Source organism: Crocodylus porosus, unplaced genomic scaffold (genome assembly GCF_001723895.1).
Source record: "Crocodylus porosus isolate Cpor-Errol unplaced genomic scaffold, CroPor_comp1, whole genome shotgun sequence".
NCBI lineage: Eukaryota > Metazoa > Chordata > Crocodylia > Crocodylidae > Crocodylus > Crocodylus porosus.
The window spans coordinates 47,909,506-47,925,076 of record NW_017728906.1 but is presented as its reverse complement, the minus strand read 5'-3'; the positions used below and the strand labels follow the sequence as shown (position 1 = coordinate 47,925,076).

The 15,571-nt window shown below is 44.2% G+C and overlaps 1 long non-coding RNA gene across 1 annotated transcript in view; it reads right to left on the bottom strand.

Annotated features, from left to right (window-relative positions):
• Positions 1–2,772: 2,772 nt before the first annotated feature.
• Positions 2,773–15,571, bottom strand: part of LOC109305919 — a 29,091-nt gene continuing 16,292 nt past the window's right edge. The window contains exons 3-4 of the long non-coding RNA XR_002099767.1: positions 8,791–8,894; positions 2,773–2,856 (exon numbers count right to left, since the gene is read on the bottom strand). This is a non-coding gene — a long non-coding RNA (uncharacterized LOC109305919). The remainder of the gene's footprint in view (positions 2,857–8,790; positions 8,895–15,571) is intronic.

Sequence of the window (15,571 nt, the reverse complement as noted above, 5' to 3'; positions counted from 1 at the left end):
GACAGTCCTCAAGGAGGACTATACAACAGTGGTCCGCAGTCATAAGGAAATGATTAGGAAAGCTAAGACGGCAACTGAATTTAAGTTAGCCATGGGAGTCGAGGACAATAAGAAGTCCTTCTTTAGGTATGTAGGGAGCAGAAGGAAAACAAATGGAAGTGTGGGCCCATTCTTAACACCTTGGGACAGCTGGTAATGCACACTCAGGAAAAAACTGAACTCCTGAATGCCCACTTTGCTTCGGTATTTCACCAGACAAAGAGGAAAGACAAGCAAGATAAGGATCACAGAAGGCATGGTGGAAATGATATCCTTCCCACTGTGGATGCTGAGCTGACGCAAAACCAACTAGAAAAGCTAGCCATTTATAAGTCAGCAGGACCAGATGGACTTCACCCACAAGTGCTGATGGAGCTGGCTGAGGCCATCGTGGAACCCCTGGTAAAACTCTTTCAGAAATTGTGGCATGCAGAGGAAATCCCTGAGGATTTGAAGAGGGCCAGCATTATGCCTATCTTCAAGAAGGGGAAGAAGGAGGACCTGGGTAACTATAGGCCAGTCAGCCTAACCTCCATCCCAGGGAAAATCCTGGAAAAACTCATTAAAGAATTTTTGTGTGATATGTTCGTTGAGGGTAAGATTCTGAATGACAGCCAGCATCACTTTGTTGTGGGTAGGTATTGTCTTATCAATCTCTTCTCCTTCTATGAACAGGTCTCTCTCCCATGTGCAGGTGGTGAGAAGGTTCAACACTCAGAAGTGTAAGGCACTCCATCTGGGGGCAAACAATCCCCAACATACCTACAGGCTCAGTGGTGACAATTTGACTTGCACAGCAGCCAAAAGGGACCTAGGAGTAGTGATCAACCATTGCATGAACATAAGCCAGCAGTGCGATGCTGTAGCCAGTGGGGCAAACAACACGCTGGCATGCATTAACCATTGCATCTCATGCAAAACTGAGGAAGTGATGCTCCCACTGTATTCTGCACTGGTGAGACTAGCTGGATACTGCATCCAGTTCTGAGTGCCGCACTTCAACAAGGACATGGAAAAACTTGAGAGGGTCCAAACAAGAGCCACCTGTGTGATCAGGGACTGGCAAGACAAGCCATATGAGAAGAGGCTGAGGGACTTGGGCCTCTTCAGCCTACAAAACAGAAAGCTGAGAAGGGACTTGGTAGAGACTTACTGTTACATCAGGGGAGTACATCAAGAACTTGGTGAACAGCTGTTCACCAGAGCACCCCTGGGGAAGACCAGGAGCAATGGATACAAACTCTTGGAAGGTTGCTTCAGGCTCAATTCCAGGGTGTCCAGACTGTGGAATAAACTGCCTCCAGTGGTGGTGTAGTCATCTACCCTGGAAATCTTCAAAAGGAAACTGGACAGTCACTTCACTGGGGTCACTTGAACCCAGTTGTCTTTTCCTGCCTAGTGCAGGGGGACTGGATCCGATGATCTACAAGGTCCCTTCCAGTCCCTAACAATCTATGAATATTTTGTTCTGATTTATGTGTGTTTGCATAGGTATGTTGGGGGTGTGGATGTGTGTACATAAGGAGGTTGTCGGGAGATGTGGCACTGCTTCCTAGTGGAGTCCTGTAAGCTGCATGTGGTGGAGAAAGTGGGGAAAACAGTTGGCTCCATTGCATCCCTGCAGCAGTGCACACAAGTCCCCAGAGCTACACGTTTGCCCCATGGCACAGAGGTGGGCCAGCCTGGCTCTGCTCCTTGCCACCACATACAGACCCTGGAACTGGGTGGAGCTGCGCACAGCTAGGCGGCTGCACCTGCACAGGCCACAAGCACCCCAAGGGTCTGCTGCTTGCTGCTTCTGCTACCACTGGCAGCAGGGACTGTGCATCATGGGGGGAGCATGTGGGCCATATTTTGCCTAACTATTTTAATGGCACACTTAACAATTGTAAGATGGTGACAAAGTGAACCTTTGACAAACTGAAGGCAAGATGGCACTACACACAAAACTATTTGGGTGCCTATGCAGCCAACAATATCCATACTATCTGCCAAACTGCTTCAAGTAGGGGCAGGTAGGAGGGAGGTTTTGATTTAGTATCCTTTGCCTACAGAGGACATCATCAAGGCTTTTCCTTGGCTTACTACACTGGACCTTGATTCTAGCTTCCATCAGCTTCTTCAAGATGCTGTCATACACCAACTGGTTTTGGGTACATCTCCCACATCTATGTCTTTGCTGTACTCACAGCAGAGTCTAACCCTCCCCAGCTGTGCTCCTCTGCCAACTTAGCAATAAGCTGGTACAACATAGTTTAGCATGATTTGGCTGAGGTGAGTTGAGTACTGCAGAAATGGAGTAGGGTACTTGGAACAAAGAGCTAAAAATGGACTGTGTATACAAAACCAGCAGTTGTTTCTGCTGCATGGGAGACAAGTGAGAAGTGAGTAGTTCCAGGAAATTAAGGGGTGGCACTGGTGGACAATCCACACCCAGAACCCAGCTTGAGATGCATCCTTACTGCAAAGCAGGTGGGTCAAGTCACACTTTAAGGTGAAATGTGGGCTCATATACTGTGTTTTCTTGTATATAAAAATGCCCCATAGTATAATATGCACCTTGTTTTTGTTTCTATCATAACATACAAGCCCTAAGGAATTTAGCAAGTTCTGTTCCAGAAGTTAAGGCAGCATCAGGCTCATCCATGGAGAAAGAGCAGGGGAGAAGCTGATGGCTTGGTAGCAAAGACTGGCAAGAACTTGAGTTGTAGACTTTGTCATATCTTATCTACTGACCTTTAACAGGCCTGCCAGTACATGGATGGAAGATCTCCAAGGAAAACGCAGGACATCAGCTGAAGCAGACGTATTGATTTCCTGTGTGACAGCAAAGACCAGCCAAGAATCAGGGCACTGGAATATTGTTAAGTAGCCAAAGCAAAACAGCAACTCTGACTTTTTGTGATCATTAACGATGCCATGACGCTTACAAGCGTAGGAAACAGAGTGCCTTGGGCAAATTCTAGTACGGATAATTGTACCCTAGATGCCTAAATATTCCCTGCAGTTTTGACTACCTATAGTATCCCTCCTCATTTCACTTCTTAAACGTCATGCAGTTTTGCTGTGTGCTGCCTTTCAGTAGTTGTGTTCCAACTGAATTTCAGTTGTGGTTAAAGCAATTCCTTTCAATTGTATATAACATGTACTGGGATCCCCTGGAGGAAGGAAACCACATACAAGCAGGACAGTACTTGGTCCAATTTTCTCTCAGAGCCTGGCTCTCTTGCACTAATCTCTATCACTGGGTTTTATATCTGGCAAGGTTTACTTCCGGTTTCCAGCTAAGAGTAATGTCAAACATTGTACACTGGCAGGAAATAACAAGGCAGATGGCCCAGCACAGCAATTAACAGCAGACAGCAACATTTTAAATAATTATTACAGAGATCAGTATAAAACAAAACACTCAGTCTCATTACAAGTACAAACTCTACATTAGCTAAAACTACTGCAGCTTTGGGTCATTAAATAGCCAACACATAAGAATCCATCCTGTAGCGTTTGACCAGCAGAGATTCCATTTTAAAAATAATGTCATCCTAAAAGTTTGTGAGCTACTCTTCACTGCCTCTGTTGGCATAACATATTCTGTCCCTCCCTCCTGAAATCATGCACTGAGTAGTCCCTGGCTAGAGAGACCAGCTGAGCTTAAACAGCTGATGTGTGCCGCAGGATATGCTAGGGCTGCTGCATGAGGAGAGAGCTATGAGAGGAGAGTACCATCAATTTGTTGTTTCACCCACTTCCTTCTCTGGTGGCATTCCTTCCAGCTACAAAATCTATACTGCATTTATCATCGCTCTGATCTTTGAGCTCCCTCAGGCTGCTCCAATCCTGTCAGCTCCCTTGTGCTATTCCAATCTCTCCTAAGCGCCTCTGTACCTTTCCAAGCCTGATTCAGCTGTTCTTTGTAACTCCCAGTCCTCTGTTTCTCAGATTCTGCACTCTGGGTACAAATCGCCTGTATTTGCACAATATTTATGAAGACTGTTTAAAATGGAAAGTGCAAACACTAAACTGAATGGCAAACTGCAGAACCCAAAACAGATCTGGAGGTTTGGTTGTAACAAACAACTCAAAATGTAAGGGTCAAATTCTACATTGACTTCTACCTTGCACATCTCCCAGGGGTTTGCACAGAGCAGTGTAAATTAGCACAGAACTTGACCTCATGTTTTTCTGAACCTGTTTAAGATTCACTAGTTTTTCTCTTGGCCCTTCCTTGCATACAGCTAACCAAATCCATCTGACCTGGGTTCCCCCTCCCAAGACTCCAGCAGGCTCCCTGAACTCTTAATTCCTCTTCCACCTGATCAGCTCTTACCTTTGCTTGTACATCAACGGACATGTCCAATCTCACACTCTATCTGCTGGTCTAAAGAAATTTGTTCTGAAATCTTCAACAGGGTCATAGAATGTATCACTGCCCCTCTGGCCTCCAGAGTACCCTGAACTTCACAAGATCTGAAGACAGCCACCAGCTCAGCTTAAATCATCATCATCATTATTTTCATCATCATCAGTACTGTAGTACAACAGAAAGGCTACAATCAGGATTGAGTCCCCACTCTCTGTATAAACACCCAATTAGAGGAAATACCTGTCCCAGGTAAGTTACAATTCAAAAGGGAAAAACAATTTTAACAAGGAATAGGAGATTTAACATGTAAACAAAGTACGGTGGTCAAGAGACTTTAAGAAACAGATACATTAAGGGCTAGAAGAAGAAAATACAGGAGCTAGGCCCCATGGCCAGGGATGGCACCAGCATAGCAGTAAGTCAGCAGGCTCCTACTGGATAACTGCCCCCAGTACAGGACCCTGAGACAGAAAGAATCTACGGTGCACATCTCATCATCTCCCACTGTGACCCAATCAGGATCTGGGGAAGAAAAGATGTGGCCATTTGTGCCAGCATGTACAGTAAACAACATAGTGGTCTTCCTTGTACAGGGCTGGGAGAGGAAGGAGAAATGAAGACCGTGGGAGGGAGAAAGCTCATATGGATCTAGGCAAAATATTGCACCAGCCACCCCCAACTAGGAGGGTTTTTCTTCCTGTGTCTAGTAATAGGAGCATAGAAGTGTATCACTGCCACAAAAGGCCATGCAGCCTTGAAGCACTAGCCTTTCCTCTACTCATACCAATAAGCCCCTGTGCTTAGGGCTAAAGCACAAGTATCAGAAGAGCAGAGGGGGATCTGATTTGCATCCAGAGAGGAAAAAAGTGTTTGCCAGACATCAGCCTGATGTGATTTGAACAGCTGAGATAGTAAATGCATAAAAACAGAATATGTAATAGAAATGTTGGCAGACCTTCTGTAATTGCCATGCTTCTGGGCACTAATATCATTCAAATTAAAAGCTTTTCCCATTATATGCATTTTTTAATAAATCGATGTATTCTGAATGGAGGGATTGTCCTGACTTGTCCTTCTCTCTCAAAATGCATGACGTGATTGGCCTTAATTTCAGTTCTGCATGAAGGCAAATCTCTCACCCTGGTTTTTTGGAGCTCTAAACCACAAAAAATACTGAGTTTTAAGAGCGACTTTTGATTCAACAACCAGGGTAGGATGTTTCATCATGTATAGCAAGACTGGGCACTGCTACAAGTAGTCTTAACACTATCCACAGCTTCAACAAAACCTTGGCTTAACAAGGCCTCAGCTCCTAGCAGGTCTCCCTGCCTCATTACACTGTCCCTTTCTCTTCTTTGTTTAACAAGGTCTCAGTTTCCCCCTTTCTATCTCCCTTCCTGGAAGATAGTACCAGGCTTGGGTGGGCTGCCAGAAATATAATGAGTAAGGAGTTTCAAAGCCCTTGCAGATTGTACCTGGAAGATGATAAGTCAAGTGACACATCTTCCAGGAAGGCAGGGAGGTTCAACAATAAGAGGACAACTAATTGGTACACATACACCCTATTTTACTACATGGGTATCTGCATGGTTATCTGTGCAGTGACTGATAATTGGTTTCCTTATTAGAAGCTAATTGGTTTCTATAGTTATTCAACGCACAACAAATTTATAAAAGATGCAACTGTTCTATCACACTTCCAACATGTGACCCCTGTGCCCTTTCCTTCTGCCAGCCAGTCTAATCAGCTGGCTGACAGTAAGTAAAAGCTCTCTAGTTATACTCACTGTGTTGTTTCTATAAGCTTCATGAAGTGTAGTGATAAAAGTTATAATTTAGAGACACTCCTGATTTGGAAGAGTTGGGAACTGGGAGTTAGTTCCTCAGTTAGGGAGTAGCTGTTAGTTACTATATTTGCTTGCATACCATACACTCTGGAATGTAACACAGACTTTGGTTTTGAAAAGCAGAATGAAGGAGAAAAGATTTTTCCAGAGTTATAGATGCATACAGCAGGGACAGAGCCTAATTTTAAGATGACTTGCCCTCCCTTTCCTGCCTAACTATACCTGAAACCATAGCTGCTGCTGAGGACTGGTCTCCAGGGGTGGATCTATGATTTTGAAAAAAGCTACAGAGTCTCCAGGGCTGTGAAACAGAAGGAAAAAAACCTAGGAGCAGCTAGCAAACTGCAAAATTTCCCTAAGAAAGGATAGTTTGATTAGTGGAATACTGAGATCATTAAAAAGGAGAGATGATTGTTAACACCTGTGGGTTGAAGAACAGTGAACCATTAAATCCATTGACTCCTTCAGCTGCCAGAGTAGTAATACCACAGCTGCTCCACTGTGGAGCAGGAATCAAAGCAGCGTGTTTTCATCCCTGGCAGAAAAGTTGCATGTTGTATGCAAGAAAATAATATAGAGAGATTGAGGGACTGCAGAGGCTTGCCTACTGCTTCACAATAAGTGTTTTATTATTTAGTTTGTCTCATTCATGCCCATCTTCACTGAACCCCATGGTCGCTACAATAAGCACTATGTGCAATCAGCCAGGAACAAAGTTAAACCTCCTGGAACTGGGAACCACCTGACCCAGCCATCCACAATGCACAGGTCCTCTCCTAACTGCTTTACAGACATATGATCTAGGCTTATTTTTTATCAGACGCAATGGCATAAATCTGAAGCAACTCCCCTGAAGTGGAAGGAATTTCTCTTGATATTTGCTGATATAATGGATGGCCTAATCTCTGTCTAATCCTATGCTAACAAATAGTTTGTTTGGGTTAGTTTCTGCAACTAAGCAGTTTTATGCAAGATGAATGCAGCACCAACAGATGTATAACAGTTTCTACAAAAAGAGTCTGCCCCACATTATCCCATCAAAAAGCCCAAGTTCAGCAAGGCCCATTCTTAAGTATGCTGTGAATTGGCAGGCACACCTCTCATAGCTATCCTTTTGCAAGAAATACATTACCTGCCTCTTCAATTCTACCTTCATATATTGCTTATATGTGCATACCACCACACCCTTTCCTCTAGAAATGAGTCCTTCAAAATTGGGGTGCAAGTCTAAAGCAGGGAAGCTGATTGTTTTCCTCCTAAATAGAAGCATGAAGACACCATGTTGCAAAATGGCTATCAACTTCTCTCTCAGCCAGCAAGCAGGAGGGGTGGAGTCCATTGTTAACCCTTTCATTGTCTCTCTCAGCTTGCTGGCTAAGAGAGAACATGGCAGCTATTTTGCAACACAGCCTCTCCATGAAAAAGCTAATTCTAGGCCATGACTCTGGAAGAAACTATTTTCTACAGTCTGCTTTCCAAAAATAAGTTGTGTGTGTTTTGGGGGCATATGGTATGTGATAAAATATGGTAATCTGCTGTCACTGACTCTGTAGCCTTTCTGAAACTAGAGAAATGGTTTCCAGCTCTTGCCACATTCTGTGATTCATCTCTCCTAGACTGTATATACATTTTACTGCTTAATTGAACTCAGTGAACTATTACTTAGTTCTAGATTATTTCCCTTGGGATGAAGTACACTTATACTTTAGAAATGATATCAGAAACCAAAGAAATCAAGACATGTACAGCTGAAAACATGGGATTCTTTAAATCAATAAGATCTGGGTGTACTGAAGAGGAGACACTTGGCCATACCAGGGAAGGTGTGTCTCTCCTGGAGTCTGTTGGGTGGAAACTCATCCAAGCCCTACTTCTCTGTGGGCAAGGACAACTCAGCCCCAACAGAGTCTTGAAACCTCTATGGAAGCTACAGTGGGTGAACAGGTAATAACAAATGGCCAAGGGAATGTGTATTGGCATATGGGACCTTCCGCTATGTCACTGGTTCAAATCCAACCTAAGTAGTCAATGACCAGAAATTGTTACTAGCTGATGGTCCCAGTGAAATCAGTTGATTGTCAGACTTCAGTTCCAAGCAGATGAGGGTCCACGTCGCAAAAGATGTGATCTCAGTCAGCAGGTCAAAGGGCTGGTTGAGCTCATCCTCCCTTCGAAAACAGGACTGAGGCATATTGACTGGGAAACTTAACTGGATAGGCTGTACCTGTTCTGTGGATAAAGAAAAACCTGGAGAACTCCTGTTTCCAGGGCTAGTAATCTACCTTTCACCAGCTCTAAGTCCAAATCATGGAATTCAAAAAGAAAAGCAGCTTATTCAGCCCAAATGCAGTCTTCAGAATACATGCACGGGAACCAATGGATACTTGGGTATACATGTGACAGGAGAGCCTGTAATTAGAGGGCTGGAGCAGGCTGCTGCAACGACCCTTGGCAAAAAAGGAGACAGGGAAAGAATCACAAAGTACCAGCTTTCTTAGTATAGCATTTAAAGAGAGAAAGAAAAAAAATAATTCTGCTTACCTTTTACAAAAGCAGTCTTGGATTCTTTTCAGAATGAGAGCTGCATCATCAGGAAGAGAATATTTCTTGGTAAGTCTGAGTGACACTGCAAAGATGAAAATATGCTATGAAGAACAGGCACAATCACAGATGAGGAGAAAGGTGACATATCTTTGCCACAGTTGACTAAACCCTCTATGTGTCCTCCATGCAAGCATGCAGCAGCTTTTCTGCACACACACACCTCCGAAATGCACCCCAACTCTGCCTGGGGATGTTTGCACATGAGCTCAGAGGGCAATGAAGGCTAGCCTGTGGCCTGTGGGCCACCAGGTGGACAGCCCTGACTTAGACCAAGCCTAAATCCGAGAGTGTGAAAATTGTCGTCTTGCAGCTAACACGTTCTTCCATCAGATACATGTGTCACAGTAGAGTACAGTTTCCTTGCTCCTCTGTAACTAGACTGACACTGGTACCCAGGGTGGATTGCTTTAAATCCAAGTGGTTCAAAATTTTGATTTAAATCAGTGAACAGAAAACCTTTAAATACTTGATTTAATTTTGTTTTATATTTGTGCTTGTTATTTTTCTAACTAAAAGCTGACCTTTATTGGTTGGTAACCATTAAAACATTTTGATTTGTAATGAAGTAGTCTTTACACTAATTTGTGCATGCACTTTTTCTTAACATGAAGGATGCTTGGTAGGACTGATCCTCCTCCCTGTGAAACAAATGGAGAGAAGTAACTCTGCTGAATTCAATGCAGGTGGCACAAGAACAAAATGAGGGAAGGCCAAAGGAGGTCCAATCTCCTCATCCAAAACTCTCAGAAATCGATGGAAAGAATCCCGTTGATTGCAATGGATTTTGGATCACGTTCCTGTGAACAAATGATTTTAGGCACACAGATTAGGCCAGAGCCTAAGCTTTGATAATTGACAGAGCTAATGAAGACAATGAGGCTATATCGATTAACACCAGCTGAGGATCTGGCTGAGGGCAATTAACCTTCCTTCAAAGGACAAAACACATAAAGCTTTGAAGACAGAGAAAATATGTTCTTAATGTTATTTTCCAGTGGAAGCAAAGTTCTTGAGAAACACCATGTGTTTGCACAACCAAGACGGAGGGAAACATGAAATGCTCATAGGATAAACTTTTTTTATGATGGTGGGTTATGCAAAATGGAAACATCTAAGAACTTGGTTATCTAACTCTCATATTAACTATTAGCTCCTCCTATAATTTTAAGAGAAGAATTACTTAACAAACCCCCCCAACATATAACAGACATTAGGACTCTGCTGGAGCTTGGATGCCTGATGTTAAAAAGCTGCTGCTCCCCTGTGAAGACCCCTGCCTCTCACTCTGTATAATGTTTGTAATCAGTTTTCTAGGCATGTCAGTTCCCTGACAGTGAACCAGGTTTTTTTTTTAAGTTTGTTTTCAAGGAAAATTACATGGTAACTCCTTTACCAAAGGTATTCTCTCACTTCCTGGGTGGCATTTTCAGGCAGTATCCCACTCCCTAGAGCTCTCCATGTAGAACCTGGTGCCTTGCTGCACCTAGAGTTATGGCCAAGATTTCTAACAAGGATGTGGGAACATAAGAGCCTAAGCCCGTATTTATCCTCTATAATAGTGGCCTTATTTTCAGAAGCACTGAGCAGGCAGAAGCTCCCATTGCCTTCTTCTCCCAGGCAGAGTCTTTTACATCAAGCCCTCTTGCAAATATGGGGTTCTATTACTGTGACAAGTGTGCATATCTCATGATGAACTCTTGCAAACTAAAAAGGACCCTACCCTGTTCCTTGAATGGGAAAGGCTGAGATGGAAAAATTTTCCCTCTCTCTTAGCCTCCCCCACTATCATAGCTAGTGTGACAGACCAGGCACTTCCTAGTGTATATCTTCCCTCACGCTAAATGGTTTTCTTCCTCTTGCGAGGTTACGTTCACGCCTGAACAGAAGTGCAAGGCCCGTGCTTCCTGTAGGCTCTGGTTAAGCTCTGAAAGTAGGGTGAAAGTGGGACTTTTGTGATGCATGGGCCATGTGTGGGCCCTGTTCACAGCTCTTGAGTTTCACCTGTTCATACATAGTTCTCATTTAATTATTGAGCCCTTTATCTGCTTTTACTAAATTCTCAGGGTTCTCAGTCTGGTTTGTTCAATGCCATCTCTTCTGCCTGTGTCCGCTCAGTGACCTTCAAACAACATACCTTTGAATACCCTGCTGGGATCTTCTCACTGGAAGATGCAACAGCTGGAGTGACAACGTCCAGCAAGCAGAGGGTCTATAAATCTGGGCATGGAGACTGAGAACTCAGTGCACAAACTGGGGAAGATGAGCGATAGGAAGCTGAGCCGTCTCAAAGAGAAAAACACAGAGCACAGAAAGCAGGAGGTGGAGTAAGTTTATAAATGCATCTCCGAAACCAGAAAGCTGCTTTAAAGAAAGACATTTTAGTGTATTTGGAAAAGGGGCCACACTAAGCCTTTGCAGAATTTTAAAGAAGCCAAAGGCGTCATGCCAGACTTAGAATCCATGCAACAAGATTAAATCATGGATCTTGGCCTGAAACATTAATCTGAAACAGTGAAAGCCGTTACTTAATTTTTTACCAAAAGGTGAGAGGAATGAACCCCCCGTAAATTTCAGGATAAGTTGTTTGGTTTTTTGTTGTGTGGTTTTTTTTTTGGCAGGGGGGAGGGGGGAGTAAAATATTAATAGTCAAAGCTGTGTTGATTGGCTTTGCTGTGGTTGCTAAGCAGCATAGGCTTTTGTCTATAGCCTGAGCAGTGTACTGGAGAGGGCTGCGGAGGATACAGTTCATTCAGCTTCTGTATATACATGAAAGAAATCCATGACTTCCATCAACTAAACAGAAACCAAAATCCATCTCTTTGGCTTTGATTGTTTCTTTTTAAACATGAAAAATTATTCATTGGAAAAGAAAACCTGTGAGGGTCAGGGGTTTATCTGCAGATACATATACATGTACATATACGTTAGGCCTGTGCGAATAGGGAGGTATTCAATTCGGATATGGATTCGGCCAGTTCGGAGGACAGTGATTTGATCTGGTGATTCGAATCACTGTCCCCATTCCATTTGGCCAAATTGGCTTCCAAAGCTTCAGTGCTGATTCAGAGAGATTTGGTAATCCGGATCAGTCGGTGAGAGGCAGGCACAGCCAGGCGGCTGCAGGTTTTCCTGCAGCTCCTCCAGCTATGCCTAACTGCCCCCGGGCGGGGAGAGCCACAGGAGAAGCCCGCATGGCTGCCCTGCCTGGTCCCAGCCTCCCGGCACTTAAAAAAAAAAGGCCCCTCACTCACTTGCTGCACCAGCGGTGATCATGGTCTCTGGGCACTTATGGCAGAGCCCCACTATGCAGCATGGGGCAGCGGGAATTGCCCCTGCTGCCCACCTGGCACCCATGTGGCAGCTGCCCCATGGTGCAGGTGCAGTTTGGCTCAGCAGGGTGCTGCATGATGTCTGGGAGCTGGGGCTGCTGGGGATGAGTGCTGCTGGGCTCCGGATGACTGCTGCATCTGGTGAGTGTGTAGCTTTTTTTTTTTTTTTTTTTAAGTGCTGGGAGGCTGGGGCCAGGCAGAGCAGCCATGGAAGCTTCCCCCACAGCTCCCCCTGCCTGAGGAGAAGCGGAAAAACTGGAGGAGCTGTAGAAAAACCTGCAGTCGTCCAGCTGCCTGCAGCCTCTCCCCAGCCAATCCAAATCTCTGAACCTTTTCTGAATCAATTCAGAGCTTTTAATGGGTCTCCTGATTTGATTTGGATTCAGAGATTTGGTTCCTGAATCAGGCCAAATCTCCTCCAAATCAAATGGGCAGCTGAAGCTTCACACAGCCCTAATATATATCTATATCTACATATTAGGGAAGTTAAGTGCCTGGCAGAAGTCAGGGCAATTCACAAGCTCTCTAAATCCAGCATCAAGATTCACAAGCTGTATACCTAGATGGCATCAGGTCTTAATCTTGTCAATTCAGAAATATTAACAAATTTACTCTCAGTTGACTACCAATGTAACTTCGTCGCCCGACATATTTTGGCTTTTCCTGTTCACCGTAATGAACTCCAGAAACCACCAACAGCCTGGCACAGCAGCTAAGTACTTAAATAATGTATCACCATATACATATTGAAAGCAAAAGTATCTCTGATTATTAACATTGTATGTTTGTAGAAGTAACTATTATAGCAAAAATCAGTGCAATAAACCTTTGATATCAATACAGGCAGCAATCTGTTAGGGTCTAGAGCTCAGGATTCCATGGGGAAATAGCTTTTGAATCAAGAGACACAGAGAAAAATGCTATTTTATTAAATTTGTGAAAATGCATGTGTGCAGGGTTAACCAAAACAATAATTTATTTAAAGCAAAGAAATTAAAATACTTTTATGTTTTGATATGCAAGGAAAAGTAATGCCCTGCTGTTTATACTGGGGACTGGCAGGTGAAAGGTAGGAAACCCAATAAACTGCTGTTAATTTGTGCCTCTTTTCTTTGGCTTGAGCTAGTTTTAAAATATATGTGCACACACTTTTTTAACTTTTACAGCTACATTATCAAAGAAAAATACACAACCCTTAAAGATCCCAGCTTCCCTTTTTGGCTGAGAGGCCATAGATTTAATTTTTGATTCACAAAGGAAACACCGTAGGGAAATGCTCTCCATACCGGTATGTGGGCTGGCTCAAGGAAATTTCCATAGAAAAAAAATTGGCATGGGAAAACTACCTTTTTTTTATTGTTGAAACTCCTTTAACACTGATCTCCTGAGGAACTGATAGACTAGAAAAGAAGAGAGAATTAGCCTGCTAACACACAGTCTCTGCAGACAATCCCACTGTTCCAGGCAGCCAACACAGGAGCCTGCCAAGCTCCTACTGGGAGCCAATTACAGATCCAAATTCCTTTACTTGCGTTCTAGGTTACCCGGGAGCACAGATATCGGCCCTGTCTTGCACAAGGCACATGCTCAGGAACAGACTCAGAATTTTTACTCTGCAGGCTGCAGAGGGCTGAGGAGCCTTCCTGCTTGCCGTTGCTAAAAGGGACCACATTCTGCTTTCCATCACGCCAGCAGAAGTTAGCCCTAAGAGTGTCACATGGCATAGATAGATTTGGCAAGGCATCAGGCCTGTCATGGATAACATGCAAACAGTAGTCTACCTCTCTAAGTACCCAGGGATGCTGGGGAACCTGGCATGTCTGGAAAGGGAAGAAAACCAGAGCAACTGAAGAGGAGGAGCAGCAAGGGGCTGTTACTCATTTAACATCTAGCATAACAACCCCCCTTCTGCCAAGCATTGCCAACTAATCATTGCACAGCTACAATGAGTGAGTGGGTCAGCCTTCGGAACTGCCTGAAATGCACAGGGAGCCCTTGGGAAGCTGCTTTGGGGGGACTGTTGTCAGTCCTCCCCACAGCTATGGTTAGCGTCACAAAGAAACAGGGAGAACTCCAAATGCTGCGTAAGGGGATCCAAAAGTTTGCCCTGTCTTTAAGAATAACAAATAGATTTCCATCACAAGAAGACTAAGCTCCCCTGTGGAGGGGCACCACACTGACAGCAAGTAGGTATGACTTTGCAGGGTTTCAGGCAAGTTGCTAGATAGTTTACACAAGTGGTGCTCAACCCCTGTCTCACAGAGCTGTCATATGGGCCCATGAGTCTCCTCACAGGTCTGGAAGTTTGGAGGCAAGGGAGCATGGCAGTGTTAATTGCTGCTCCCCTGCTGCCAAATTTCCAGACCCATGGAGAGTCCTGTGTGCTGGATGACATGGCCCTGCACATTAGATTGTATGTGGCATTGTTCTACAACTGGATCCAGGTGCATGCAGGATGGCATGCAGGGCCAGTTCTGGCAGGCGTGGCCAGATCAGGGCACACAGCCAGATCTGAGCATGTGGCATTGGTTGCACATGATCAGATATAGCATACAGGGCTGGTTTGGAGCACCATATCACAACCATGGATGATCCATGCCCCACACCACTTATTTGCATGCAAGACCAGATATGCTGAGCACCATCGGTTTACACCATTGCCGCTTACTCACACACATATAGATAATGCACTGGTAATATTGTTGTTTTGGACAGGATTTAATTGCCAAAGAAAAATCTCCTTGCAATATATACACCTCTTTCACATATTTTTTTTGCATTTGTCTCCCTCTTCTCCAGTTCTGAGATATCCCCATCACTTCAGTCTTGACATGCATTTGTAGCAGAAAACTTGTTCATGGGTTGTCAAAGCTGGCAGGCTGTTCTCAAAGGAAGGACGGCCTGGTAGGTGGGACCCTGGACTAGCATTCAGGAGACCTCTAGGTTTAGACATAAAGCTTCCTGCATGCTTAGAGGCAACTCATACAGTCTGCTCGGTGCCTCAGACCCACATCTACAAAATGGGGGTATTTCCAAAGCTCAAATATGAATAAAGATAATGAAATCTAGTGAGTACAGTGAGGAGCTCAGATACCAGGGTGATATGAGGGCTATATGAATACTTTGAGAAAACAGACAACCTCATAACAATTGCTTGCCCTTGTGTCCACAATATCTTCCTCCTTGTCCTTTTACACATGTGAATTCCTGATTAACTTTAACTACTTGTATTCTTCACCCTCTAAATCAGGGGTGCCCAACCTGCAGCTCACGAAACCACTGCATCTGGCCCACGGGGCTTCCTATAGTGGCAGAGGACTGGTGACCATTAATACAGTCACCCTCCCCCTGCCAAATTCCCACACTTTAAGCCCTGCACCTCTGGTCAC